Below are 5,809 nucleotides of genomic sequence, written 5' to 3' on the forward strand. Positions count from 1 at the left end.
GGGATTAAGGAGTGCATCTGTTGTGATGAGCACCAGGTGTTGTGTGGAAGTGTTGAATCACTAATTTGTATATATGAAACTAATACTACACTGCATGTTACCTAAGTGTAATTTAAACAAAAACTTTAACAAAGTCTTTACATTTGAGACTGACACTGCTAACCATGTTCAAGCAATGCACAAATAGTATATAAATGCTTCTTTCATAGTCCTATGGATTTGAAAGTTTAAGAAAATAGTGTTTGTAACAGACTTCAAAATCATTGGAAGAAAAAGACTATTTAAGTATAATATTTAGACCTATCACCTTTACAGATACAACAGAAAAGCAAGAAATAAAGGACGGTATATAAGAAATCTATTTGTCTAGGGATGATGTATCACATTTACTGTGTTAGTATGGACTTTTGAGGCAATTTCTGTACTCCCTCCTTTTTCTTATGTTTCTTCCACTACCTCCCCAATAAATATAATTGCAGCTACTATATGGCAAGCTCAGGATTCACTTATTTTTTCGATTTTGATTGTAAAATCTATTTATTTGTTTTTTAAAACTTTCTTCAGCATTCCTTTTCATTATTTTTTGTTTAAATTTTAGTTAGTTAACATACAGTGCAATATTCATTTTGGGAGTAGAATTCAGTGATTCATCACACCACCCAGTGCTCATCACAACCAGTGCCCTTTAAAAAATGTATTTTCATTTTATTTTTTTTGAGAGAGACAGAGAGTACAGCAGGGGAGGGGAAGAGAGAAGAGAGAATCCCAAGCAGGCTCTGCACTGTCAGCACAGAGCCTGAAGCAGGGTTTGAACCCACGAACCTCAAGATCATGACCTGAACTGAGATCAAGAGTCAGACGCTTAACCGACAGAGCCACCCAGGTGCCCCACCAGTGTTCTTTTAAATACACCAAACCCATCTAGGCCATTTCCCACCCAACTCCTTCCTTCAACCTTCAGTTTAATCTCTACCAATAAGAGTCTCTTGTGAGACTCCCTTCTCTTTTTTCCCCTTTCCCATGTGTTCATCTGTTTTGTTTAATAAATTCCACATATGAGTGAAATCATATGGTATTTTTCTTTCTCTGACATATTTTGCTTAGCATAATACATTCTAGCTCCATCAATGTTGTTGCAAATGGTAAGATTCCATTCTTTTTGATGGCCGAGTAATATTCTATTGTATATATATACCACATTTTCTTTAGCCGTTCATCAGTTGATGGGCATTTGGGCTATCTCCATAGTTTTGTTATTGTTGGTAATACTGCTATAAACATTGGGTGCATGTACCCCTTCAAGTCAGTATTTTTGTATCCTTTGGGTAAATATCTAATAGTGCGATTTCTGAATTATAGGGTAGTTCTATTTTCTGTTTTTTTTTTTTTTTTTTTTTTTTAAGGAACCTCCATACTTTGCTCCAGAGTAGCTAAACCAGGTTGGATTCCTCCAGCAATGCAAGAGGGTTACCCTTTCTCTGCATCCTCACCAACATCTTTTGTTTCTTCTGTTGTTAATTTTGGCCATTCTGACTAGTGTGAGGTAGTGTCTTATTGTGATTTTGATTTATATTCCCCTGATGCTGAGTGATGCTGAGGATATTTTCATGTATCTGTTGTCCATCTGGATGTCTTCTTTAAAAAAATGTTTATTCACATATTCTGCCCATTTCCTAACTGGTTTATTTGCTTTTTGAGTGTTGAGTTTCATAAACTTTTTTTAAATCGATTTTTGGGTACTAAACCTTTATCAGATATATTGTTTGCAAATATCTTCTCCCATCTTGTAGGCTTTTGGTTTTGTTGATTGCTTCCATCTCTGTGCAGAAACTTTTTATCTTAATGATGAAGTCCCAATACTTCATGTTTGCTTTTGTTTCCCTTAACTTTGGTAGCGTGTCTAGTAAGAAATTGCTGTGACCAAGGTCAAAGAGGTTGCTGCCTATTTTCTTCTGCAGGATTTTGATGGTTTCCTGTCTCTCATATAGGTCTTTCATCCATTTTGAATTTATTTTTGTGTATGGTGTAAGAAAGTGGTACAGTTTCATTCTTCTATATGTTGCAGTCCAGTTTTCCCAACACACTTTGCTGAAGACATTCTTTGCCATTGGATATTATTTTCTGCTTTATTGAATATGAATTGACTATATAGTTGTGGTTCCATTTCTGGACTTTCTATTCTGTTCCATTGATCCATGTGTCTGTTTTTGTGCCAGCACCATAATGTCTTGATGCTTACAGCTTAAAATTCACAATCGTGATGCCTCCAGTTTTGTTTTTCTTTATCAGGATTGCTTTGGCTATTCAGGGACTTTTTGGGTTCTATAAAAATTTTAGGACTCTTTGTTCTAGAACTGCAGTGAATGCTGGTGGTATTTTGATAGCGATTGAATTAAATGTGTAGCATGATTTGGGTAGTATAGACATTTTAACAATATTTGTTCTTCCAATCAATGAGCATGGAATGCTTTTCCATTATTTGTGTCCTCTTCAATATCTTTCATAAGTCTTCTATGCTTTTTAGAGAACAAATATTTTACCTCTTAATTTTGGTTTATTCCTAGTTATGTTATTGTTTTTTGGTGCAAATATAAATGAGATCAACTCCTTGATTTCTTTTTCTGATGCTTCATTATTGGTGTATTGAAATGCAACAGATTTCTGCACATTGATTTTATATCCTGTGACTTTGGTGAATTCATGTATTAGTTCTCGCAGTTTTGGTGGAGTCTTCTGGGTTTTCCACATACAGCAACATGCCATCTGCAAATAGTGAAAGTCTGACTTCCTCCTTTGCCAAATTGTATGCCCTTTATTTCTTTTTGTTGTCCGATTGTTGCAGCTAAGTATTCCAGTACTATGTTAAATAGTAATTGTAAGAGTGGGCATCATTTTCTTGTTCCTGATGGTAGGCAAAGGGTCTCAGTTTTTCCTTTATGAAGGTGATATAGGCTGTGGGGTTTTCATATATCACTTTTATGATGTTGATATATGTTCCCTCTATCCCTGCTTGTTGAGAGTGTTTATCAAGAAAGATGCTGTATTTTGTCAAATGCTTTTCCTGCATCTATTGAAATTATTATCTGGTTCTTATCCTTTATTTTATTAATGTGGTGTATCACGTTGGTTGGCTTGTGAATATTGAACCATCCTTGCAGCTCAGGAATACTCACTTCATCGTGGTGAAAAATTCTTTTAATGTACTGTTGAATTCGATTTGCTAATATCTTGTTGAGATTTTTTTGCGTCCATGTTAATCAATGGTATTGGCCTGTAATTTTCCTTTATACTGGGGTCTTTGGTTTGGGGACCAAGGTAATGCTGGATTCATAGAATGAGTTTGGAAGTTTACCTTCCATTTATATTTTTTGAAACAATTTGAAAAGAAAAGGTATTAAGTCTTCTTTAAACGTTGGGTAGAATTCCTCTGGGAAGCCTTCTGGCACAGTACTCTTGTTTATCTGGAGATTTCTAATTACTGATTAAATTTCTTTTCTTATTACACTTTCTTTTCAAATTTTCTATTTCTTCTTGTTTGAATTTTGGTAGTGTATGCATATCTAGGAATGTGGCCATTTCTTTCAGATTGTCCAATTGGTTGGAATATAATTTTTCATAGTATTCTCTTATAATTGTATTTCTATGTTTGGTTGTGATCTCTCGTCTTTCATTCATGATTTTATCTATTTGGGTCCTTTCTATTTGCTTTTGCTAAGTCTGCTGGCTAGGGGGTTCATCAATTTTGGTAATTCTTTCAAAGAACCAACTCTTGGTTTTGTTGATTTGTTCTATTGTTTTTGTTTGTTTATTTGTTTGTTTGTTTGTTTCTATGTCTTCTATATCTGCTCTAATCTTTATTAGTTCCCTTCTTCTGCTCGCTTTAGGCTTTACTTTCTGTTCCTTTTCTAGTTTCTTTACATGTAAGGTTAGATTGTGTATTTGGACCTTTCTTGCTTTTTGGGATAGGTCTGAATTTCAATATAATTTCTTCCTAGGGCTGCTTTTGCTGTATCCCAAAGGGTTTGGACAGTCATATTTTAATTTTCATTAGTTTCCATGTATTTTTTTAAAATTATTCTCTAATTTCCTGGTTAACCCATTCATTCTTTAGTAGGATGTTCTATAACCGCCACGTACTTGAGGGCTTTCCAATTTTTTTCTTGTGGTTTACTTCAAGTTTCACAGCATTATAATCCAAAAATATGCAGTGTATGATCTTGATGTTTTTGTACTTTTTGAATGCTAATTTGTGACCCAGTATGTGATCTATCCTGGAGAATGCTCCATGTGCACTGCAGAAGAATGTGTATTCTGCTGTTTTAGGATAGAATGTTCTGAATTTATCTGTTAAGTCCATCTGGTCCAGTGCGTTAAAAGCCATTTTTTTCCCTTATTGATTTACTGCTCAGATTATCTGTCCATTGTTGTAAGTGAAGTATTAAAGTCTCCTACAATAATGAGCTTCGCTATGTTTGTTATTTATTTATATACTTGAGTGTTCAAGTTGTTATAATTGCTAGATCTTAATCTATAGACCCCTTAATTATGATATGCCATTCTTAATCCCTTGTTATAGTCTGGTTTTAAAGTCTGGTTTGCTCAATATTAGTATGGTTACTCTGGCTTTTTTTTTTTTTTTTTTGATGTCCATAACAAGAGAGATGGTTCTACATACCCTCACTTTCAATCTGCAGGTGTTGTTAGGTTTAAAATGTTAGGTCTAAAATGTTGTTAGGTCTCTTATAGACAGAATACACATGTTTTTTTAATCCATTATGATACACTATGTCATTGATTGGAGCATTTATTCCATTTATATATGAAGTGATTATTGAAAGATATGAATTTAGTGCCATTGTGTTATCTGTAGACATTGTGTTTGTGGTGATGTTCTCTGGTCCTTTTTACTCTGTGTTACTTTTGGTATTTTTTGTTTTGTTTTGTTTTTTTTGGTTTGTTTTTGTTTTTGTTTTGTTTTCTGCACTCAAAATTCTTCTGTAACATTACTTGCAAAGCTGGTTTAGGGGTCACAAACTCCTTTAATTTTTATTTGTGTGGAAAACTCTTTATCTCTCCTTCTAATCTAAATAATAGCTTTGCTGGATAAAGGATTCTTGCCTGCATATTTTTTCCCTTTCGGCACGTTGCACATATCCTACCACTCTTTTTTGGCTTGCTAAGTTTTGTGGACAGACCTAATATGAATCTGATTTGTTCTCCCTTATAGGTTAAAGAATTCTGTCCTTGCTGGTTTCATGATTATTTCCCTGTATGTGTATTTTGAGAATTTGACTATGATATGTCTTGGTGATGGCCAGTTTTTGTTGAATTTAATGGGAGTTCTCTGTGCTTCTTGGATTTTGATGTCTATGTTTTCTCCCCAGATTAAGGAAGTTTTCAGCTATAATTTGCTCACATAAACCTTTTGCCCCTTTTCTCTGTCTTCATCTTCTAAGATTCCTATGATCTTAATGTAATTCTTTAATAAGTCACTGAGTTCTCTAAGTCTTGTACCATGCTCTTTGGCCTTTGTATCCCTCATATTCTCAGCATCATTATTATCCATAATTTTATCTTCTATATCACTGATTCACTATTCTGATTTATCCATCCTCTCTGTCATGGCATCTATTCGAGATTGCATCTCTGCTATAACATTTTTAATTTTGCCCCGATGAAATTTTAGTTTTAGAAATGTTAGAAACTAAAAGAAAGAGAAACACAAACAACAAACAGAAATAAAGAAAAAAACAAAGAACAAAAAACAAACAAAGAAAACCAGAAATCCAGATTCTGGGTGTGTTTTGGT

Source organism: Panthera uncia, chromosome X, assembly GCF_023721935.1.
Source record: "Panthera uncia isolate 11264 chromosome X, Puncia_PCG_1.0, whole genome shotgun sequence".
Taxonomy (NCBI): Eukaryota; Metazoa; Chordata; class Mammalia; order Carnivora; family Felidae; genus Panthera; species Panthera uncia.